This window comes from Diabrotica undecimpunctata, chromosome 5 (assembly GCF_040954645.1).
Source record: "Diabrotica undecimpunctata isolate CICGRU chromosome 5, icDiaUnde3, whole genome shotgun sequence".
NCBI lineage: Eukaryota > Metazoa > Arthropoda > Insecta > Coleoptera > Chrysomelidae > Diabrotica > Diabrotica undecimpunctata.
The window spans coordinates 158,374,250-158,400,424 of record NC_092807.1 but is presented as its reverse complement, the minus strand read 5'-3'; the positions used below and the strand labels follow the sequence as shown (position 1 = coordinate 158,400,424).

At 35.1% G+C, this 26,175-nt stretch overlaps 1 protein-coding gene across 1 annotated transcript in view; it reads left to right on the top strand.

Annotated features, from left to right (window-relative positions):
• Positions 1–26,175, top strand: part of zfh1 (Zn finger homeodomain 1) — a 557,667-nt gene that overhangs the window by 70,646 nt on the left and 460,846 nt on the right. The gene's annotated exons all lie outside the window — the stretch shown is intronic.

The following is a 26,175-nucleotide window of genomic DNA, read 5'->3' as shown; positions in this document are numbered from 1 at the left end:
TAGAATTTACCCAAAACTTTAAAAATTACAACTATGAATATAAATAAAATAAAATCATAAAATAATATGAACTAAATTATAATGAGATGGAACATAACCCATTGTAAGTTTTAAGGCTGACACACTGTATATTTAGCTTATTATGTTAGTTGTTTACGACTAATATGCCTGATGAAATAAAACATATCTTAGAATAAGTTAATACTTTTTAACGGTTACCTCTAACCTTTCATAATAATGGTAAATACTGAGTTCCTTACCATTGGCTTGATTAAAACTGCGAAGAATATATTCCACTCTCGATATGGTCGTTTTATTGTATGGCAAATAATGAAGTCACTTTTCTTAGAAATCTCAAAGATGTGTCCGTTTGACTACATCTACTATCATCCTTCTGTTCTTCTGTGAATAAACCGGCAACGAACGGATGTATTTAATTTCAGATATTCAAAAATAAAGGAAGGTTCTGTAGACCCACCAATTAAACCAATTAAAGTATAATCACTCGAGTTATAAATTTGATGAGTTCCGTAAATTTTAAGTTTTTATACATAGTTATTTCAGACATCTAATATAAACTGAGAATCATATTTTACAAATTTTTTATTTCCTATATATTTTAAAAAGTACTATCTTTAACTTCCTTTATCGTTTTTACTTCTTCTTCACGTGCCATATCAGTGCCTACTCTCATCACATCACGGAACTTATAGGAAGTGCCATAAATCACACACGACTTGTCCTCTTTTGGTTTTTAAATTGCCTTGATCACTTAATCCTGTATTCAGATCTGGATGTTTTTTCTCGTTCGTCGTCAATTTCCTTGAGCTGTATTATGCTTATTGTACATGTATCTTATTTCTTACGTTTAGTCTATCCTCAAAGCATTCTGCACATCCAGTATTTATCTGCACATTCCAGTATTTATCTGTTTTTATTCCTGTTCGCCAATTATTTCTCTTTCTGAGTAGACCTCGTCTCATCTGCTAACATTATTTCTCTGCTCGTCTTTGGAGTATTATGTATGCCTGATTTTTTCTTAGGATTGATTGTGCGCACTTATCATCATACTAACGTGACCTTAAATTCTCATGTTTTTGCGCTCTAATGACTTCTAGTTCCGCCTCCTTTAATATGATTTTACACTTTTTCCTTAGAGAAGCATTAGCAGAAGCTGACCTACCAGTGACTACCGGAGACCCTGACAAAACGTGGAAATACATAAAGAAATGAATCACTGAAGCCATCAACAATACTAATCCCAAAGACAAAACAACTAGGAAAAAACATTGGATGACTGAAGAGATTCTCAATCTTGTAGAAAAAAGACTAAAACTTAAAAACGGCACATCAAATTCAAGACAAAAAGAAATAGAGATATGCACCATAAATACAACTATAAAACACTTGTGCAGAAGAGACAAAAATAGTTATAATAAAAACATGTATACAACTAGAGAAACATTCTGACCGCCAAGAATCTAGAGAACCTTTGTCAAAAGTCAAGTATCTATTGAGAGAATTCAAACCGCACACACAGATCACCAAAGATAATAGTGGAAATACCATGACAAACCCAGACGGTATCGCAAAGGTGTGAAAACAATATTGCGAAATACTATTCTCTAACAACGACCCAGACAATAATACAGAGAAAAGACGTTATGAAAAAGAACCTCAAATATTGAAATCAGAAATTGAGGCGGCAATTGAAAAGCTAAAATTCAAAAAAGCAGATGGAGAAGATGGAATAACAGCTAAAACATTTAAAGAAATGGGAGAATTAGCAATAGGGAGAAATCATGGCAAGAAATAGATGAAAGAATTATCTTCATGGAAATTAAGAAAAATGGCCATGAAATAGTGGTCATTGAAACATATGCACCGACGGATGACTCAAGGGTTGACAGCAAGGAAGAGTACTTTAACAAGTTAACAACTGTTCTAGCCACAATTAATAAGAAGAAAGAAATTTGGATTTAAGGTGATCTTAATGCAAGAACTGGAAAGAGCTCCAACAGTGAAATAATAGGGAGATATGGAGAAGACATTCTGAACGACAATGGTCAAAGATTAATAGATTTTTGCGAGGCACATTCTTTGAAAATATTAAATGGTTTCTTCCCCCATAAGAATATACACAAATTTACATGGACGCAGCCTACCAGGAATTTAAAATCAATAATTGACTATTTCATTCAGCGTAAAGATTCTAAACTAAAAAAGAAGGACGTGAAGGTGTTTAGAGGTCCAGAATGTGAAAGTGACCACCATATGATTATTGCAAAAGTAATGGTGACATTTAAGAGAGAACAATCAAGTCACAAAAATGATGAAGTAACAGACATAGGAACAACCATAGAAAACATAAAATATAACCTGGAAAGCTTTAAACAAGATTCGACAAAGTTGGTATATAAAATTAGAATAGCTCAGAAAATAAAAAATATAGAAACAAAGGACTTAGACCCTGAAAGTCTGTATGAGGTAATTAAAAAATATATTCATGAAGCGGCAAATGAAGCACTGGGAAAAGTTGAAAATCGGAAAAAAGGAAAACCTGAATGGTTGTCAACGGAACTAGAAGAAAAAGTTCTCAAAAAAAAACAAGCATATCACATATGGCTTCAATCCAAAGATTCTCAAGACAGAGAAATATACGCTAAATGGAATAGAGAAGTTAAAAAAGACGTGGATAAGGCGAAAAATATAAACTGGGAGGCTAAGTGTGATGAACTGGACAGATTTATGGGTGAAACAAAAGTGGCACAAGCTTGGAAAACATTAAAGCAGTTTAGGAAAAATGAGAAAAATGAAGACAACATTTCTCTCATAAAGTTAAATGAATGGGAAGAATATTATACGAAACTGATGAAAGAGGATAGAGTAGAGTACAGATAGGAAAAGATAAGGGAATTAATATACAACAAAGACGAAAGACAGGTAATCCCTTTAATAACATTATCTGAATTGACGGAAACCTTAAAAGAGGTTAAAAACGGAAAAGCCGCAGGGCCTGGAGACATTCCCATAGAGCTGGTTAAATATGGGCCGACTGCACTTTTAGAATTAATAGTAGATCTTTTCAATAAATGTATGTGTGGAGACCAGGAAATTCCTAAAGATTGGAATAAATCTTATATAAGCTCCATATATAAGAGAGGGAATAAAAGAGACTGTTCCAATTATAGAGGTATTAGTGTGACGAGCTCTGTGGGCCGGTTGTACGGCAGAATATTAAAGAAGAGGGTTGAAAGACAGATACAAGATATTGAAGAACAAAGCGGCTTTCGTACCGGGAGATCCTGCCTTGATAATATATTTATCCTACGACAAATAATTGAAAAGCGTGTCGAAAGAAGTAGAGAGACCCATTTGGTATTTATAGACCTTGAGAAAGCATATGATAGTGTCCCGTTAAAGAAAATGTTTGAGGTCCTCGAAAGGTCCGGATTGGATTCGACGTATATCCGAGCGATATATAAATTGTACGAAAATGCAGTTAGTTGTGTAAAAATTGGAACCAGAACCTCAAATGAATTTAAAGTCACTAAAGGCCTAAAGCAAGGATGCTGTTTGTCACCGACACTCTTTAAAATATACGTCCAAGAAGCATTGAGAAATTGGAGAAATAAATGTAGATTTATGGACATCGAAGTGGGACAAGAAACTCTGTATACATTGTTGTTTGCGGATGATCAGGTGGTGGTTGCAACCGATGAGGAAGATATAAATTATATGAATCGAAAATTATTTGAGGAGTATGCCAAATGGGGGCTTACTGTAAACATAAGCAAAACAGAATATTTAAAAATTGGAGGAAATACCACAGATCTGAGGCTTGAAAACGCAGTCATAAAATGCTGCAACCAGTATAAATATCTAGAAAGCATCATATCAGCAGATGGCAGAGTTAAGATAGATGTACAAAACCGAATAACCCAAGGGAAAAAATGCATCCGAATACTAAATTCATTACTATGGTCTAATAAAATAAAGACGCATACCAAACTTTGCGTATACAGAGCAATTGTAGAACCAATTACCACATATGATGCCGAATGTTGGATGATGACAAAGAATGAACGAGATAAAGTAGACGTTGTGGAAATGGATTATCTTAGAAGGTCATGTCGAGTATCGAGAATGGAAACAATCAGGAATGAGGAAATACGAAACCGTACAGGAATTAGAGATACTCTTTCAGATAGAATACAAGGAAGGCAATTACAATGGTATGATCACGTGATGAGAATGGAGGAGGAGCGGTGGCCAAAGAAAGCCTTAATGTATGTTCTGCCAGAAAGAAGGAAAAGCCTGAAATGCGGGAAGCGGCAATCGCCGTAGGATCCCCGTTATATGATGATGATGAGATTTAGCGACAAACGTAATGCTTAGAATTTGCAATAAGATCTGGAATACCGGAAAGGGGCCAAATGACTGGGGTAAACTCACATTTATTTCCATATATAAAAAAGGTTCATCGACAGATTGCAGTAATTACCGTACAGCAGCATTGATATCACACGCGAGCAAAGTACGTCTAACATTATCAATGAGGGACAAAAATTAATTCTCTTACCACAAATTCCCCAAGAAAATTGCGGATTCGTCCCAGGTAGAGGAACAAGAGAACATGTTCTTAATATTTGTCAAATTATCGAAAAATCTCGAGAGTTTAACATAGAAACATATTTATGCTTTGTTGACTATTCCAAGACCTTCGATGTCGTAAAATGGGATAAAATGTGACATATACTTAGAGAAATGGGTACGATAGAACATCTAATCTATTTATTACAAAAACTATATGTAAATAATACTGCTAATGTAAAAGTTAATAATGTGGTTTCCAAAAACTTCAAATTAAAATCTGGAGTTCGACAGGGATGCATAATATCCCCTATTATATTCAATATATATGGTGATCATATTATGCGCCAACTTTTTGAGGAATGCCAACTTAGAGCAACGATAGGAAGAAGAAAAATCAAAAACCTACGTTATGCTGATCACACTGTTATATTGGCGTCATCACCGGAAGAACTGGAACAAATTATGAATAGAACAGACACGGTGAGTACGGAATACGGTTTGAAACTAAATATGCAGAAAACCAAAGTGATGATCATCGATAGAACTAGAAACAACCAAGCAGAGATAAGAAACATGGCAGGTTACGAAGTGGTCAGGCAATTTAATTACTTAGGCTCCGTTATTACTAACAGTGGAGGATGTGAAGACGAGATCTGTTGATGCACCACAATAGCCAGATCGGCAACAGCCAAACTCACAAAAATCTGGAAGAACACTGACATCACAATAAACACAAAATTACGCCTTGTTTGAGCATTGATATTTCCTATCGTCACCTATCCTTCAGAAATTTGGACAATAAAAAAAACCGATTCAAAGCTTATAATGGCATTTTAAATGTGGGTCTACCGTAGAATATTCATACCATGGACTGCCCATCGCACAAATAACTCAATTCTAGCATAAAAACTAGACTCATCACAATTATCAACCAAAATATACTGAAATATTTTGGACATATAACTAGAAGAAGAGAAGGCATGAAGCGAATGATAGTTGAAGATAACGTAGCGTGTAAAAGATCCAGAGGAAGATCTCTAGTAGGATGGTCGGACCAAATAAAGGAGATGACTGGTTACTCATTTTCCGAAGCAAAATAACACGCATAGGAGAGAGATAATTGAACAGAAATAGTCAAACAAATTACATGACGCCACTACATCCTTACGAAGGAGAAAAGATTGAGGAGGACACTTTCTCCGATCGTCTCCAACATCTTTGGTATTACTAATCCAGATTGTTACCTTTACTTAGAGCGTTCCTCAAATGTCTTAACTGAGTAAACTATTTTATTTAGACTGGAAGTTCTAGCTTTTATCTTCGTTCGGCTTCTCCATGTTTTTTTATTATCTGGTGCCTAAAATATCTACGGGAAATTACCATATTCATCAAGGTAGTTAAGTCAGTTATGTTGTTATTCATCAGGCTCGTTGTTATTTAACTTTTCGTGTAGACTGTTTTTTCCAATGATTGGTGAATATTCCTTTTCCTTGCGTATACTAAAATCGTCTGTTAGGATTTCGGATAATTTCTTATTTTTAGTTTGCCTTTCAGTTTTTCATAAAATTATAATTTCTCTTCGTATTAAATTTGTTAATTAATCTTAAGCGTTAAAATTAGAAAACTGCTTTAATTCACTTCTTTTTTTACTCACAGAATATTCCATCGTACGTATTGAAAGGAATATCAAGTTGATGATTTGTTGATATAATATTGTAATAAATATATTAAAATGTGTAAATGTATACGTGAGAACAACGAATATTTGAGGGGGCACAACAAAGGAGGAATGTGCTCACCGTACCAACGTCGTAGGTCGAGTAATGATTCGTACACAATTGCTTTGAATTATTCATTGCACCCCCTGACTTTTGCCAAGATTTATATAAGAAGTTCATTTTAGGACTACTATATCAATTATTATGAACGTATATATTCAGTAGCGTAACTTACTGCGGCTTTACTGGTAAACATTTATATACAGAGTGGGCTTAAAATATCGATAATGTAAAATTTGGGCAATAAATTGTTATCACAAAAAAACAGTTTGACAGTTGACAGTTTTTAATTAGTAAATAACGCGGTTTTATTGTTAAATACTATTTTATAAATAATGAAAATTTGTTAGTAACGAAGCAGTGCGTGAGAGTGTTAGTAAGAGTCCAAGAACATCAGTTAGGTATCATCATCATCATCATCATCATCATCATCATCATCGTCATCATTATCCAGCCTTTATTTATCACATGCACTGCTGAACATAGGCCTCCCGTAAACTTCTCTATTCTTTATGATTTTGTACTCTTTGTTGAACATTTTTAGTGATACGGCCGATGTCGTTAGTCCAACGTGTAGGTGGTATTCCAGTTTTCCAAAGACTGCTTACGCTAAAGTAATTCGTCTTTGAGTTTTGCTTGTTTGGTTATCCCTGCTGATTCTTATTTCATGATCCAAACAAATATATTTCTCCACCACTTCTACCACTTTGTCTTAAATAGCTAAATGGTTATTGGAGACCATATTTGTCATAAACTTAGTTTTGGTTTTTCTGTTTATTTTGAGGCCCACATTCGAACATGCAAAGTCCAATTTATTGAAGAAATTTGTGGCTTCTCCTAAATTATCTGTGATGAGAATAATGTCATCTGAGAAACGGAGATGGTGAAGCTTTTCACCGTCTATTGATACTCCTCTGTGGTCTCAATTGACCATCTTAAAGGCATACTCTAATGCTATTATAAATAATTTCGGTGGCAATGTATATCCTTACCTTATCTTACTTTTTATTTTTATTGATTGGTTTTTATCGTGTACCATCATGGTCACGGTTTTTTCGTAAACAGTCATGGCATTTTTGTAAATATTGTAAATAACTTTACTATACCTATGGTCAATCCTGCTGTCATTCATTTCGTCTGTAAGGGAGTCTATTTTGATCGTGTCGAACGCTTTAAGATCTATGAAAGTGAGGACAAGAGGTTTTTACTGTATTCTATAGATTTTTCAATGAGTGTCTTTACTGTATTGAGGCGATCATTGCTACCATAATTTGAACCGAATCCTGCCTGCTCTCTCGGTTGATAGAAATCTATTTTTTTATTTAATCTTGATGTCACTAACCTAGTGAAGAGCTTGTATATGTGGTTCAACAGGCTAATAGGTCTATAATTTTCTAGGTCTGTTCTTTCTTCTTTTTTTGGAAAAGGATGGTTATAGCATTGTTCCATTCTTTGGGAACCTCTCTTTGCTGCAAACATTAAACAGTTTCCTTAATTTATTTAATAGGTTATCTCCTTCATTTACGATAGGTTATATTACAATTATTCAATCCTGTCTTAGAGCTTTGTTATTTTTTATTTTTCTTACTTTTCTTGTCGAATCTCATGTACCTTTAACTCTGGCATTAGTTTGGGACCTTGATTCATGATCTTTTTTGAAATGGCTGTTTGTATTCCTGTTTGCTCTTCTCGCCTACTTCGATATAATTCCTCGTAAAACTCTTCGACGACCTGTATTAACTCTTGATATGACACGTGACATTATTTCATTTTGCTTGTTTTCTAATTTATCAATTTTGCACTTCCCATTTGTTAGCTTTCTACGTAGAACTTTTAGGCTGTTATTTTCCTCTACAGTAGTTTTAACATTATCCGTTTTAAATTTCCTTAAAATCTCCTGATTGCCTTCGAAATAGTTTTATTCAATTCTCTTAAAGTGTGGCTGTCTGTATTCGTATCGCTTCTTATTTGTCTTCTTTGATCCAGCAGCGTTTCAGTATATGGACTTATTTTACTATCTGATTTCTTCTTAGGACAATGCAATCGTTGAATTTCTTTTAAGGCATTTATGACGCAATTATTCAAGTCGTTAAGGTCGTTCTCGGAGTTTTTATGCACTAGTAGCTTTATGTTGATTTGGACTCTCGCTCGTATCATTCTGTGATCACTGCGTGTAGTGAACTTTTTGAGTACTGTTACATCTTTAATTATTTGTTTTTTGTCACTTATGATCTAGTCGATTTCGTTCCTTGCTTTGCCGTTTGGACTTTCCCAGGTCCATCTTCTATGCATCTTGTTGTGAAAGAAGCTGTTCATGTTGAATAAATTATTCTGTAGTAGGAATACTAGTAGCATTTCTCCTCGGTCATTTTTTCCCGAGGAACCGAATTTTCCCAAGAATGTTTCTAGCTCTGCTTCTTTTACACCTATTTTCGCGTTGAAATCGCCACATAAAATTGTGAATTGTAAATTGGTGTAGGTGGACAAAAATTGTAAATTTCAAGAAGCTGTCTAGAGCGTCTACTCACTGCACATCTATGCCTTATGTGTAGTTAGTGGACACATGAATTATGTCCGGAAGCTGAGAAAGACACTTATGTTTGCCATTTTTGCAGATACTTTTAATTTATTTCAGTTTAATTAAAAGTTACTAAACTATGCTTTTTTTTAAATTTGAAAAATAAATACTGGGGGCTTACATTAGGACTTTCTCCTCTATTATTATTTTTAATGATAGAAAATATGTAGGATTTTTCCCAAATCTTTTGTATAAAAAGTATTTAATATTTGTTTAATGCAGACAAGTCCCTGCTATTTCTCTTGTCTAACGTATTTTTAATTAAAAATTGATAGTCAAAAGCAAACAAAATGTTGGTTTCTATTCTGATAAGATTTCTACGTCGCTGTTTCCATTCTGGCTGGCTCTCAAAAGGTGCATAATATATCTTAAGATTCCAGCGCTATTGAGTGGAAAGCTTCTGAGGATTAAAAACACATCATTAATTTAATATGTATACCCTAATTTACTAGAGCGTACAAGAATTAGATTTACATATGAATTCAAACGACCTTTCACGTGATATCAATCATAGTTGCTGAAAGTATCTGGTGACAAAAAATGTTCAGAAAGAGGGTGAAGGTGCTTTAAGGAGTCTATTTGAATTTGTATGGGGGTGTTATTGTTGGATATACGATACTGTAGAAATAGAAGCTTAAAAGATTTACTCCGCAAATGTGTCTAAAATGGTGAAGGAGTGATTTATTAATATAATGTGTCTTATCAACTGGTCACATTAGATATTGCGCATATTTATTTTACTGAGCACAGTTACGGAGTTTCCATTTCATTAATTAAACCAAATCCACTTTGGTTTTTACTGTCCCTAACTTAATTATCTATAGGTAGCGTCCTTTAGAATTAAACTACGAGGGATAAATTAGGGATATAGCTAAATATTAAATAAAGAATAATACAACAACTATACAACTGTTCTTCACAAAACTTAAAGAACTATCAACTCTTGATAATCTTATCATTACTGGAGATTTTAATTTCTCAGAGATCACCTGTCCAATAACTTCGTTATGTGACGCCGAAAACACTCATAATTTATTTAAAAGCTTTATAGAACCTGATACAACTCATTACAGAACCTACTAGATTTAGAAATAATAACCAACCTTCTACTTTAGATCTAGTGCTTATTAACGACGAACAACTGATTTCATCTCTCGAAGTCAGTTCTCCTATAGGAAAGTCAGATCACGCAGTTATAACGGCTCACATCCAATTCAATCAAATACTACCCCGCAAAAATAATATTGTAACATATGCTTCTACCGACTTTTCTGAAGTGGACATTGAACTCTCTCAAATCGACTGGCATTTATTTTTTGCAAACTTAAACGACCCCTCATTAATGTGGACTGCATTTCTCGATAAAGTCCACAATATAATTTCTACAAATACCACCTTCGGTAAGATTTATAAAAACAACCTTAAACACTGGATAAAACGAACAGCAATTAACCAAATTAATCACAAACGACATCTATGGCTGAAATTTAAACATAATGGGCTTCTTAGTGATTTCCAAAGCCACCGCAGATTTTCAAATAACTTAAAAACATCTCTAAAAACCCTAAGACAAAATTTTGAAAAAATGTTATCGAAAGCGGTAACATTAAAAAAGTCTACAAATACATACGTTCCTTCATGACATCTAAAGTTTCCATTCCTCTACTTCAAAAGCCCAACCAGACTTTATGCTCTTCTGACAAAGAATCTTCCGAAACTCTCTCTTAAGCATTTTCACAGGTTTTTACTAAAGAATAGAATGATGGCTATCTAAATGCTATTAACTGTAATCGTGTCGACGCATCCTTACAGCAAGTTGAATTCACAGTGGATCATGTCAAACAACACTTAATTAAATTTCGCACTGCCGCTTCACCTGGTTTAGATGGTTTAACACCAAAACTGTTAAAAAGGTGCGCAGACACGCTTGGAATACCCTTAACATTAATTATGCAAACTTCTTTCATCCAGAACCCCTTACCCCCTAGTTGGAAATTAGCTTCCGTCACCCTGATTTTTAAAAAAGGCAACAAACTCGACCCCAACAATAATTATCGTCCGATTAGTTGCTGCCTGTAGTTTCCAAAGTTATGGAAGCCATTATTTCCGAGGAGATGACCAAATTCCTTCTCCAGGAACATGTTTTTCCAACACAACAACATGGATTTGTCTCTAGTCGCTCTACTCTAACCAATCTCCTACATTCTGTTAACGACTGGACGTCATCCCTTAACAGTTCGCAGCCGGTCGACGTTGTTTATCTAGATTTCTCCAAAAGCTTTGACCATGTACCCAAGCGCAGACTTCTACATAAGCTAGAAAATTTCGGAGTTCGCGGTACTTTACTTTGTTGGATAGATGATTTCCTGACAGATCGATATTACAAAGTTAGAGTTGGCGAATCTTTCTCACAGGACAGGTTAGTGGAAAGTGGAGTGCCTCAGGGTTCTGTCCTTGAACCTCTGCTTTTTACGGTTTATACCAGCGATGTTCCTTATTATGTCTCAAGTAAAATATCGTTCTACTCTGATGACACAAAAATATATGCCAATCCAATCACAAACCAGCTAACCCTCCAAATGGACTTGGACTATTTTTTAACTTGGTTTTCCCAGTGGTTACTACCCTTAAATGCGGAAAAATGTATAGTGCTTCGAATTGGTAAAAATAACCCACTTGTGCCGTACTTTGTTAACGGGCAGCCATTAGATTCTGTGTTTTCGTATAACGACATTGGTGTTATCGTAAACAGCAGCCTAACTTGGTCCGACCATATTACCTCTATTTGTAAACGTGCGAACTCCAGACTGTATCTTATTCGGAGGTGTTTTTTGAGAGTTTCAATGCAATCATTCTGTAAATTTACGTAAGACCCATACTTGAATACGCTGGACCAACGTGGTATCCTGATTTGGTTCGAGACAAGACTTTGTTGGAAAACGTTCAAAGAAAAGCCACTCAAATTCCTTTGGGACCGAGAAGACCTTCTTACGCAGAAAGACTTAGTATGGCTAACCTAACTTCTTCTGAACTTCGCCGACAACGTGGAGACTTAATTACAACATTTAAAATACCAAAATTCAATTTTGAAAATCTCGATGAAATGTTTACCATAAATCAAGATGAACGCCTCAGAGGTCATCAGTTTAAACTAAAGAAAGAAAATTTTTCTACAAGATCAAGACAGAACTTTCTACCAAATAGAGTTTTTGAGTGCTGGAATAACCTTAATGATAACATTGTCTCTCCTCCCTCTACCAACTCGTTCAAAAACTTGACCGTTTTATATTATAGTTAAAATATTGTTTTTCTTTTAAACCAAAAATTGTAATTTTATTTCTTTTTTTGTAATTTTGTTATTTACTAGTAGGTTATATTTACTAACAAGAACACAATTCGGATTTCGTGATGCTCTGGGAACACGGGAGGCCCTTTTTGCTGTACAGGTGCTATTTCAGAGATGCAGGGATGTGAATTGTGACATATACGTATGCTTTATAGATTACCATAAGGCATTTGAGTAAAACATGAGAAATTAATGACTCTAATGCAAGAAATTGGAATTGACAACAAAGATCTTAGAATTATCAGAAACATTTACTACAATCAAACGGCCAAAATCAAAATAGAAGACCAGTTAACTGATAAAATTGCAATAGAACGTGAAGTACGACAGGGCTGTATTTTGTCTCCATTGTTGTTCAACATTTATTCTGAATGGGTATTTAAGGAAGCTTTAGACGGTTGTGCGAAAGGAATACTAATAAACGGTGAATGGTTGAATAACATTAGATATGCAGATGACACTATAGTTTTTGCCGATAATCTGAATGACTTACAGATATTAACAAATCGCATAACAAAAGTCAGCAACAGATACGGACTAGCTCTTAACATAAAGAAAACCAAATTTATGACAATTAGTAAAAAACCAATACTAAACGCTCAACTTACAATCAACCAACAGAATATCGAAAGAGTCGAGCAATATACATATCTAGGCACCAATTTAAATAGCCAATGGGACCACTCAACAGAAATTAAACAGCGAATAATAAAAGCAAACGCAGCATTCGTTAGAATGAGAACTATTTTCAACAGTCGAGACATATCATTAAAAACAAAATGCCGTCTATTGAACTGCTACATATTCACAGTTCTGCTCTACGGAATGGAAGCATGGACACTGACTGTTGCATCTATGAATCTGCTCGAAGCTTTTGAAATGTGGTGTTATAGGCGCATCTTACGTATATCCTGGGTTGATAGAGTTACTAATGTGGAGGTCCTGCGTAGAATGGGGAAAGAATGTGAAATTCTTATGACCGTCAACACTAAAAAGTTGGAATATCTAGGACATGTAATGAGAAATCAAGAACGTTACGGCCTTCTCCAGCTGATTCTTCAAGGGAAAATAAATGGTAAGAGAGGACCGGGAAGAAGACGCATTTCCTGGCTTCAAAATTTACGAAAGTGGTATAACACGACTACCACTGAACTGTTCCGCGCTGCAATAAATAAAGTAAAGATAGCGGTGATGATCGCCAACATCCGGAACGGATAGGCACTTTAAGAAGAAGAAGAAGAAGAAGGTTATTAATGAAATTTCTTTATTTTTGGGCATAATAGGGACTTGTTCCTCTGCCCTCGCTTATGTATAATAATAATAATAATAATTTTCAAATGGCTGTACAGGTGCTTTGTCAATACTTAGACTGTTTTTTTTTCGTCTGATTATATTTATAAGGTTTCATATTTTCATGTTTTTCTTAAACTATAATAAGTTATAATTGTTTAATTACAAATAATTGAAACAAAATGAAGTACCATTACCATTATATTGGCAATATCCCTAACTTATTCCGCGCAGTATATTTTGTACCGTTTTAGGTAGATTATGAAATGGTAATACCCAAGTATTGTACCCAAGTATTGCTTTTTATAAATATATGAAATCTAAAAATCTCCTGATCACCTTTAGCACTTTTTCTTAATATAATTAACAAAAAAAATATTTTTTATCGTCAAATAATTAATTGAGTTCCTATAATCGAGATAACTACGACGAAGCTATATGGGTTAATCGAAACTTGTATAATCGAAGTTTGTAGAAGATGTAAGAAAAGAGTCGCCCCTCCCGCCACAAGCTCCACAATATCGCTTCAGTAACTACTAAACTGAAACTGAAACGTAGCAAGAACCGAAATGTCGTCCTCCCAGTTTATACGTTCAATATAATTAATTGCGGTGCAACAACTTAGTCAAAGGGCCCAAAATAAGGAGCATTTCGTAAGTTGTGTAACTTGGCCTCTACCGCCTCCGTCGCTAAGTTTAAATGTTAGTTCAGAGATGCAACTTCCGAAGATGGTAAATCCTCGAATAGTTTCCTATAATACCTACTGGTCAGCCAGAGTTTACTGTCGTAATTAAATTGTGCAGTCGAATTCGGGATTTGCGGCGGAATGAAGACTGTTTGAACTGCCCTTTAGTCCCAGCTCTCGTCCTTATGCATGCATACTAATCGCCAGGGTCTAAGTTAGGTACACGTAAATTGCAATTCAAAGGTCACAAACGTTATAATATTACTTAATCATCTTAAGATAATCTGTAAAGTTTACAGGAAAGGTAAACGATTCAGTGCGACCCCAAAGTCCTATTAGACCTGTTCTGGACCTCAGGAAATGCTCACTTGAATCATAATAACCATCCGCGATGTGGGGTAAGAGACGTAAATAAACTGTGAATTTGTTAACCCTGTGTACTCAACAACATTATAAAGACCTACAGCAAACTGCCTTAAATAATTAACTGCAATGGTTAGTTTATAATAATTTTATATGTTCAAAAATATATTTTTTACTTGTTTCATAGTAATAGTCTATTGCACAATTTTAAAATTTATAAGTAAATTATCTGCAAATTAATTACTATGTAAAAATTTATTAAAATTGATATCTAATTTTTATTTTATATCGTTTCTGTGGTTTTCCGGGTTTTACTCTGCATTGAATAATTTTGGTTTTTAGAAAAACCATTGTTTTGACGACGTTTCGGCAAAATAACACTTACCGTTTTCAAGTCAGATCAGTTTTTCTTCTTTCTGATGTTCGAGGAGAATTGATTTCTTGGCACACACATGATCAAATAAAATTGTGATACATGTAAAAAAAAAATTATTTCGTTTCAGAACGAATTCTTCAAACAATAGAAACAATGACACTTTCCACTTTTCTTACCACATATTTTGCACTTTACATTTGACCGCAGCTTTCAAGTACGCACTCGTAAATGTTTCAGTACACTCCGCAGTATCACTAGTTGCAGCTTCTTTTGCAGCATTGTCTGCCTCTTCATTTCCTTGAATTTCATGTTCTGGATGTTATCCAGAAGAATATAAAATTTCATTCAGTTGAGCGGTATGAACTTCTTGTTTTATCTTGATGACCAAAGGATTAGTTAGGTGTTATCCAGAAGAATATAAAATTTCATTCAGTTGAGCGGTATGAACTTCTTGTTTTATCTTGATGACCAAAGGATTAGTTAGGTAGAAATATTGGATTGACTGTACGGAAATTAGAGAGTCTCTGAGTATAATATAATTGGTATTATTGGATGTGTTGACAGCAAGGGTAGCTTGGTATAGAGCGTGTAGTTTAGCAGAGTAAATGGAGTACTTTGAAGGATGTTTGTATTTATTTGTCGATGTTGAGATATGAGAGTTATGACTGCAGCACCAGTATCTTCATTTGATTTAGATGCATATGTGTATATGTGTATCATCCTTGTAGTTGTGAAGCGTATAATTAAAGGCGGATTTGATTAGCTGTGGGTTTGTTGAATGTTTGTGGAAAGAAATGAGGCGGGTTAGATACTGAGGGTTCTTTATTTGCCATGGAGGAATTGAAGACGATTGGGAGGAAAATCATTTTGGAAACGTGTCTTCCCTTTTTCAGATGCAAATCCACTAATGGATGTTAGCGATCACATTTTCCATTAATTCTCTATTTCTTGCAATATGTATCAGAGATTGTATGTCGTTAATCCCTGTTCATTGCCTTATGTTTCGAAGCCAGGACATTTTCTTGCGTCCCATTCCTCTCTTGCCTTCAATTTTACCCTCGATTATAAGTTGGAGGAACTGGTATTTTTCATTTCGCATGATGTGACCTAGATACGCCGTTTTCCTTTTCTTGATGGTTTCGAAAAGTTGGCGTTCTTGGTTTATTCTTTTAAGGACATCTATATTTGTGATTTTCGCTGTCCATGATATTTTTAGGATACGGCGATAGAGCCATATTTCGAAAGCTTCTAATCTGTTTATATCCCTCGTTTTGAGTGTCCAGCCCTCTACGTCATATAGCAGCACTGACCACACGTAGCACTTAGTAATTCTTAGTCTCAGTTGAAGATCGAATTCTGAACAAGTCAGTACCTTCTTGAATTTTACGAAAGCTTGTCGAGCTTGCTCAATGGGACATTTTACTTCCCTGTCCGATGCCCAGTCTTCAAAAAGCCACGATCCCAGGTATTTAAATTTCCAGGTATGGAAACGTGTAGTTTAATTAAAAGTGAGCTGTCCACATGCTTAAAGAGAAAGGTATTTGATCAGTGCGTCCTCCCAGTCTTGACGTACGGAGCAGAAACACTTACCTTAACAAAAGCAGCAGCTACCAAACTGAGAGTCACGCAGAGAAGAATGGAGCGGTCCATGTTAGGAATAACTCTGCGAGACAGAATAACCAACGAAGACATCAGGAGAAGAATCGGAGTGACTGGCATCATCGAGAAGATAGCCAGACTAAAATGGAGATGGGCAGGACACATAGCCAGAATGACAGATGGGCGATGGACAAAGAGGTTATTGGAATGGAGGCCAAGGGAATACAAGAGAAGCGTCGGTCGACCACCTACAAGATGGACCGACGATTTAAGAAGACTCAATAAAAACTGGATGAGAGCGGCGCAAGATAGACGGGGTTGGAAACATGAGGAAGAGGCCTATGTTCAGCAGTGGACTCTTGAGGCTGGATGATGGTAGTTTAATTGATTTAAGTAGCTTTTAATCCTTGCGTAGAATGACATTGTATTGCTCTGTTTTTGTAGTTCCTTTTCCTTTAGTAGAGACACATAGCTATCTATATTAAGTTCTAGACTTAATTAAGCCCTTTAAAAATTAAGCTCTTTTTAAGATATTTTTAGTAAAAGTTGTTTTTGTGGAAACTCAGCTTTATACAAGTGGGTATTATGGTTTCATCGCAGCAGAAAGGTTACACAATACTTTATTTCACTTTGACTATAATTACTTATACCTTCTAAGATCTTGTAAACTTTCGTTCTGCAAGCAAGCAAGCAATTTAATTAAACCCAGCCTGTGAGAAATGTTCACTCCTAAGAATTACGTTCGGGTATAATAATTCATTAGAGCGAGATGTATTAACTCGAGTAAAAACAGGAGTCACTCCACCGCTCTCACTCAATACTCCAGACCATCCCTTTCCCCCCTATAGCACTCTGATGCGCGATATGGGCACAACTATCAGCCAAATGCTCTTCATGTGGAGGTCCTGGGTAATAGAACTCCAACATGGTTTCCTAACCGAATTCAAAACTCAGGACAGAGCATTGTCGGTATATTCCTGTTATCTTAATGTGGCTTATCCGCGAACTAAAATTGCATACTTGGGCCACAAGTCTCCTCTCTGAGCTAGGCTCAGTTCGGCGACTTGGTGCTCAAGTGGTTGGGCCCTACATGCCCGGGTTTTTAATGGTTTTTGTGGCTTGCGCTGGCTTTTGGTTGTAGTTTTTTGATTTTTTTGGTGGCCGAAGCCGTTTTTTGTTGTTTGTTGGATTTTTTTTGTAGGATGCCTGAAACATAAAATCAGAATTAGTGCATATTAATATATTAAATTATCTACTTAAAATTAATTGGGTCCACGCTGTACGTTGCGATTGTCCACGAGTGTTGTGAGCTACGAACTATCTTCATTGTGCGTTGTTGTTGTTTTTTGAAGTGTTTTCTCTCTGGTGTTTTGTTTTCTCTCTGGTGTTTTGTTTTCTCTCTGGTGTGATTGTTGATTTTTTATCTATTATTATGATTTTTTCTACTATTTGTTGTTTGGGTCTTTTGTGCTTCCATCTGTGGAAAGCGTCGTACCTCATTATCTCTTGCAATATGTGGCTAGGGTGGTTTTCTATCTTCGCGAACTTTGTCCTAGCTTTTTCTTTCATTGTGTCAGTCACTCTGATTTGTTGTAGTTCTCTAAAGAGGAATCTTTCAGCATATGAGAGATGCATATGTTAGTATAGGAAGAATTATATTATTTATTAATAGTTTTCAGTCTAAGTTTGCTTTTTCTTCCTGCTAGGCCTCTTATTGATGCTCTTGCCATGTTGGCTTTTTGTACTGTAGCTTCTACATGTTTGCTAAACGTTAAGCCTTTGTCTATGATTACTCCGAGGTATTTTGCTTCGCTTTTCCACTCGATGGGATTGTCTTACACAGTTACCAATTCTTCTGATTGTTGGTGCCACTTGTTGAAAAGTACAGCCTGTGTCTTTTCGGAGTTTATAGTGATTTTCCACTTTAAACTTCATCATTCTATGTCGTCTAGCGCTGTTTGTAAGTTGTTTACCGCTATGTCTACATTTCTGTTTGGCCGCTATCGCTGTGTCGTCGGCATAGAGGCTTAGTAGTGTACCTGATGTTCTAGGTATGTCTGCTATATATATCGTGTACAGTAGAGGTGACAGTACCGCTCCCTGTAGCACTCCAGCTTCCGGGTTCCCACGTTCGGATAGGACTCGTCCTATCCAGACTCTGAAGCTACGATTGTTCAAGTACGAAGAGATTAGTCTTGTAATTGCTCCGCTGTAACCGTATCTTCTCATTTTGTAGATCAGTCCTTTATGCAAGACTCTGTCTGTCTGACCCTGTGAATTATCTGTCATTAAATCCAGCTGCAATGTACTCTGTTAATCTGAGTACTTGCAGCTCACTGGAGTGATCTGATCTAAAACCGAATTGGGCTTCGAGTATTATATGTAATCTGTCTGTTTCAGCTTGGAGTCTGCTGAGTATTATTCTCTCTACAATCTTGCTGATTGCAGGTAGTAAGCTTATTGGCCTGTAGTTTTGCGGGAATGTGCTGTTTTTTCCGGGCTTTGGTAACATTATGACATGGGCCTCTTTCCATCTGTTTGGGAATTTCTTGAATCTTAGCATCGCGTTGATTACATTTGTTAGATACACTATGACTCTCTGGTAAGTATTTTAGAGCCCTGTTCCTTATTTGATCCGGACCAGGTGCTTTTTTCGGCGAGCTATTTTTAATTAGCTCGTTTAACTCCTCCGATGATGCACTAAGGATGATTTCGTTTGGGTTTTCGGGTCTTTCTCTTTGTCTTTCGACTTCTTCTATAAAGTCGATGTCCTCGTCTGGGTGGTAATTTAATGTACACTCTCTTTCGAGGGTACTCCTCATTACCTCTGCTTTTTCCTCTGTGGTGTAGACTATTCTGTTTTCTCCATGTAATGGAGGGATTGGCTTTCTGTTGTTTCTCAGTATTCTCTGGAGCCTCCAAATATTTTGCATATTTGGTCCTTGCTCCTCCATGTCTCATGTGGTTTTCCCAGCTTTCACTACGGTGTTGTTGTAGTGCTGTTTTGACCTCTATGTTTAGCCTATTGGCTCTATTTTTGTCTGCCTGGTTTCTTGTCCTTCTTGCTGTCTGCTTTGCTCTGTTCTTTTCCCTTATTAAGTCTTTTATTTCTTGTGGTATATCCTTAAATCTTCCCGTGTGCATTTCTACTTCTTCTTCTGTAGTGCTGTTTCTGAGTGCTTGTTGAATGATGTTTTCTTACTCTAGGACTCTGTCTTCTATTTCTCGTGGGTTGTCGATCACTGGAACTATGTTAATTCCAATTTCGTTCTCGTAGAAGTTAATTATATTAGATTTGAGGTTTTCCGCGAGAGCTATAGGTACCTATGTATTTTTGTGATTTTCCGGGCTTTACTTCGCCTTAAATTTTTTTGGTTTTTCGAAAAAACATTGTTAAGACGAAGTTTCTTCAAGGTCACACAGGCCATTGTCAACTCAAATTAGTTCTGCTTCTTCTTGACGTGTAAGGACAACAACTGATATCTAGGCTGCTGTATGCTGTACAAAAACTTGCAGCACTTCTTGAGATATAAAAATCTCATGCATAATTTAGAACTGCAGTTTAGGAATTCGTGTCGCTCGTGAACTGGTTTAATAAACACGTAATAAAGTTGATACTATCTAAACACGGAAATATTATTAGAATTGTCGGTGTCTATTAACGTTCAGGTGTTACTTACCTACGTCAACATATTGTAACACTTAAAATGTAAGTGACTGTTTAATAAACGTTACTTTGTAAAAATGTGTTAAATTTTTCTCCGGCTATGTAAAAACTAAGAGTCCACCAACTCACATCCGCTCCCAACATCACAACTTGTCCTCTTTCATGCATATTATGTTCTTCCAATTGTAGTTCACTGTTGCTCCAGTTGTTGTCCCAGTAATTCTTTCTATTGGTATTAGTATTCTCTTCGTCTTTCTGTTATGTTGATTTCTTTATGATGATTTGTCCATTTTCTCTGTTATATGTTTTAAAAAGTTTTTCTTTTCCATTTTTAAACCTTTTACAGTATAATACGACATTTTTTATTTCCCCTAGAATCATTTTTATTTCAAATTTCTCAGGATTAACGTTTTCTCTCTGTACTTTATATCTTAAATACTTCCGTATTTTTTTATATTTTTATGTAAATTTTCTATCCGGAAGCTTTTTTGAAAAATAAATATCAGAAGCAACCTTTAGAGCGTTTCTAAATGGCATACAAAAGTGCACAAAATAAAATCCTTAATACGAATTAATTAAGATAAATTTCATTATTGTGTGTTTTTTCCAAACAAGCCATAAAGTATGACGCACGTTCCAAATAAAAGTTTCTCCCCCACACAATATACACGACATAATAATCAATTTTAACAACCTTTTGGAGTATGTCATAAACAAAGTAACGGTCTATAAAACGATACGGATAAATTTTAATTATTACACTTTTACACCGAGTCATAATTAAGACTGTTATGGGGCAAATAAAGAGTAAAATTAACCGGATTAAGGAAATGAAAAATATGTTATTTGTCACCTTACTCTAAAAAATATTTATGGGTCTGCCAAGAAATTTGACCTAATTAGAAATATTAAAACCTTTTTAACTGAATGAATTACCCCTGAATATTAAAAATGGGAAACTAAAGTGTTCCTTTTCTTACCAGGTTTATTTAGAGCCAATTTTTTTTAATTCTCTAGTAATTTTACAGAACCATTTGGTAGCATAATTCCTGAATAGAAATTGGGGAAAGGAACTGTAACAATGTGAGAGAGCTCTGTCTCTCAGGTGTAGATACTTTTTATCTTAAATGTAAATCTAAACAAGAAGCTTACTAGTCAACGGCATTGGGAGGATGAGCTGGTGTGGAAGGGCAGTCTTTTGTCCTGAGATTGACAAAGCGGTCTCAAAGGAGGATGAGCCATGAATGGTAACCGGCATAAGGATACAGAAGGCACGAAGAAACCACTGCATTTAAGATTCCTAAGGATATCTCAAGAAAAACCGTTAATGGAAAATCAAAACAAAACGGCCTCGAGTGCCTGGCCTCTCTTAAATGAGACCGGATGGAAAAACAAAATTAATATAAATTCTAGTTATTGCAACGTGAAATGTACGAACAATATATAAAACTGGACAACTCGAAACAGTAGCAGTAGAAATAAGTAGACTTGAAATAAAGATACTTGGCCTAAGCGAAGTAAAATGGCCCAGTTCTGGACAATGCTATCATAACGACATTATTCTATATTGCTCGAATAGCAGTACTGATGATCACAAAAGTGTTGTAGGGATCATGATTAAAAAAACACTACAACCGTATGTCTCTAACTTTATTCCCTATAATGAAAGAATAATATTGTAACAGTTGAAAATCCAGCCAATAAACATAAACATAATTCAAATTTATACCCCAACATCAAGCAGCCTCGATAATGATACATATTTATTCTATTCAGATCTAACATCTAACGAACAACATAAAAAGGCAACATAATAATGGGTGACTTTAATGCCAAAGTCGGTAAAGAGGAAGTAGAAGATATTGTAGGGAATTATTGTCTAGGAATGAGAAAAAAATAAGGAGACCGATTAGTACAATATTCTCAAGAGAAAGAACTAGTCATCACCAACACAATTTATCAATTACCACCAAGGAGACGTTATACATGGAATGTACAAGGAGACCTTGAAAATAATCTGATAAGAAACCAAATCGATCGAAAACATATTCCAGTGCTGATGCAGACTCCGACCACAATTTATTTCTTGCCAATGTTAACATTAAATTAGGAAAACAACAAAAAAAAAGTAAACTGAGACTAGGTTTGTCAGTGCTTAAGTGTGAAAAATGTCAACAACAAATAAATAAAGCAATTGCACCAGCATTCACAGAAGCTTCAAAAAAAGATATTAACAGTGTTTGGAACGAAATGAAAGCGGCAGTACTTAACACTGGCGAAACGTTTGAGGGTAGAAAAGAACCAAGTGCCAAAAAAGACTGAATTACACCAGATATTATAAAGCTCAAAGAAACAAAACGAAAATACAGAAATAAAAGTAAAGAAAAATACAAGCAAATGAAGAAACTATTAGAAACGGAGATGAAGGAATCTAAAGAACGTTGGGTGCATGAAAATTGCAAAGAATAGAAGAATTTAATATGAAAAATGGCACAAATGAAAAATACGTCAAGAACTGATTTACAGATAATAGAGAAGAAATAGATAAAACATTAGTAATTGATGAAAATATACAAATTCTAATATAAGAGGTGAAACAGGCAATTAAAAACTCAACAAGTGATCAAGCGCCAGGTCCTGATGAAATTCCAGTAGAAATATTAAAAATCCTGAATGAAGAAAATATTGATTGTCTAACTAGAATATTTAATAAAAAATACCACGACGGTCAAATTCCTAAAGAATAGTTAAAATCGGTTTTTTTAAGTGGAAGGGGAAATATTGTGGAGCAGCAATGACAGAACAATTAACTAATTAATTAATTAAAACAATTATAAAACACAATAAAATACCAGAAGAATGGAGAACGAGAGAACTAATTCTACTATTCAAATAAGGGGATAAAAAACTGCCAGTTTTTATCCCCTAATTTTTATTAACTAAAATTTTACAAGTGCTAATAAATCAGAGGATAAGTTTAGCAGATGAACAACACGGTTCTCGTAGTGGAAGATCGTGTACAGGTGCAATATTTGTTATACAACAAATTACTGAGAAATCACTAGAGTTTAATGAACCAGCATTTCTCAGCAGAGTAAGACTCAAAGATGTAATCCATCTTCTGTATAATAGAAAAGTGTCCCTAAATATTATAAAAACTATCGAAAACATTTACCAAAACAACAAAATGGAAGTCAGAATAGATGGGCAACTTACAGAACCTATAGAAATAGGCATCGGAATAAGACAAGGGGATTTCATTGAGCTTCATGCTCTTTAATTTGATCATGGACTAAATCATCAAAAGCGTCAACAAGACTGGTCCACAGATTTAATATAAGAGCAAAAGAATTTAATATGACAATCTCATCTCAGAAAACTAAAACAATAGTAGTCAGCAAAGAACGAACCAGATGTAAAATAAAAATTGTTGGCATCAGTATTGAACAGGTTGTGAAAATAAAATACCTGGAAATTACATTGTGTAGCTATGGAGACCTGGACAAAAGAAGTGGGAGATCAAGTACACAAAGCAAATAGACTGGCAGGATGCCTTAATAACCCTATATGGCGATACAGACACATTAACACTGTTAATGAAGAAGAAAAAGAAGAAGAAGAAGTTCGTCAATACGTTTTTTCCGTATTGACGAACCCTGTATTTAAACCTTTGCTATAAAATTTGTACTATAAAAAATAGAAGTAGGGTGTATTAATAAAAATCAATTGTAAAAATAAAACTGTTTCAATTATTATAATTCATAAAAATAGTAATTGTTTAAATAAACATGTGCCGAGCTTGCATCCTTTTTAAATCTCTAAATATCCGGAGCTCAATTCCCAACCTTTTATATGCAAAACGAAAGAATCTGATATGTTTATGGTGGATTATAAAAGTCCATGAGTTGTAAAAATCGTGAGTGACAAGAAGCGCCGGAACACGTCGTCGAAGAGGAAATGAAAACGGGAAGTGGAGTGCGTGGCGTGCCTGCCAGGAGGAGTGGAGACGCCGAAGGAGGGAACACCCGAAGTGGAATGGAATAAATGAAGCTTTAAGAGAAAATGATGATGATGGCCGCTGAGACGATGATGTTAAAGGCTAATGGTGAGGTAAACACTGACAAATAAGGACGGATGATGTGTTGGATTTTTAATACATGAATACATTTTGTTAAACGTTACATCTGAAGTATTTGTGAAACTACTTATGAAATACATTTATTTCCAAAATTATAAAACAATATAGCTTAATTTTACGTTGTTTGAAAATAATATATAAATCTACAGGGTAGTTCATGTAAGTCCAGCACTGTCGGTATATTTTTATACGATAATTGTAAGATTTTATATGTCTTAAAACTAATAAGCTAACTTTAACATTACCTATGGTCAATTCAGAGTGAAATTATCATTTTTTAACGTAACTAAATACATAAAATGCTTAATTAACTATTCTCCGTTCACAAATTGTTGAGAGCACAAAATGTGCCTCAAACTCATAAAACGGTCGTAAATCATAGGCGTTCCTAAGGTGTTTATTCATTAAATAATAATATAATATTTTTTAATACTGTTATATATATAATATTAATAATATTTTAATAATAATATATTTAGCAAAAAAACAATTAAAACTTTCACGGCTAATGTTGGTTACTATATTATATTAGTAAAAATAAGAATTTAACCATTAACAATTTTGTAAATAAGAATACCTTATCTCTTTGGATATTTCAATACTAATCATCGCGTTTACTCACTTAACTAGAAAACCTGGAATTCATATCCGAAGGTACTATTCGTTGCAAGATAATTAGGATGGCGGCTGTGGCCACGTGCCTCGTCTGTTCAGTTTATATTCGAAACTTAACTTGAAAGGGCGAAGTTATTACGAAAGAAAACAATTTTTTTGTTTAGTACGTTTTTGATAGCATGTAATTTACGGCTCGTCGGTGTTTCCGCGTCTACGGCAGTAATTAGCGTCTCGAATATTTCTTTTGCGAATTATATGCAGTGCGTGAGTGATTTTTTATTCCATATACCTACGAACATATACGTACCTTTCGCTCGTGCTCGTTTTGTTGGATTGTTTGTGATGGCTTCATCATCGACATCATCAAGTTTTACACCGGTACTGTTGCGTACAGTCAGTAAGTCTGTCTATTCACTAAGAGAGAAGACTATTGTCCTGAATGTTCACGATGCTCTGGTTTCTCAGAATCCCACAAACACTGTTCGCAACATAGTCGAAAGTTGTGCCAATATGACTGGCGTAGGAGAGTCAACTATATATAGGTTCCTATAAAAAAGGAAAAAACACGGTATAGGTAATCCAAACACAAACGAATACTTAAAGAGAGGGAAAAAGCCTATTGAAATTGATGAATTTGCCAAAAATGGTATTCGAAGGAAAATTCATGAATTTTTTTTCAAAAAAGAAATACCAAACCTAAACAAAATTTTACAAGAAGTTAGAGACGACCCGGATTTGCCTCATATCGGACGAACTAAATTGTGGCAAGTTTTAAAAGAATTAAATTTCCGGTGGGAGAAATCAGACCGAAAATCACTTTTGATTGACCGGGAGGAGATAATATGTTAGAGAAAAAATTATCTAAGATCCATACGAAAATTCCGGGCTGAAGGAAGGCCAATCTTCTACCAGGATGAAACGTGGGTAAACTCAGTTCATACTCTAAAAAAAATTGGTCAGATAAAAATATATTAAGCTCCAGGCAAGCCTTTATGGAAGGTTGGTGTACTGGTATCACCCCACCTTCTCGTAAAGGCAGTAGATTAATAATTTCTCACATTGGCAGTGAAAAAGGATTTGTTAAGCATGGTTTGTTGGAATTTCAGTCCAAAAGCACAAAAGGCTATCACGAGGAGATGACAGC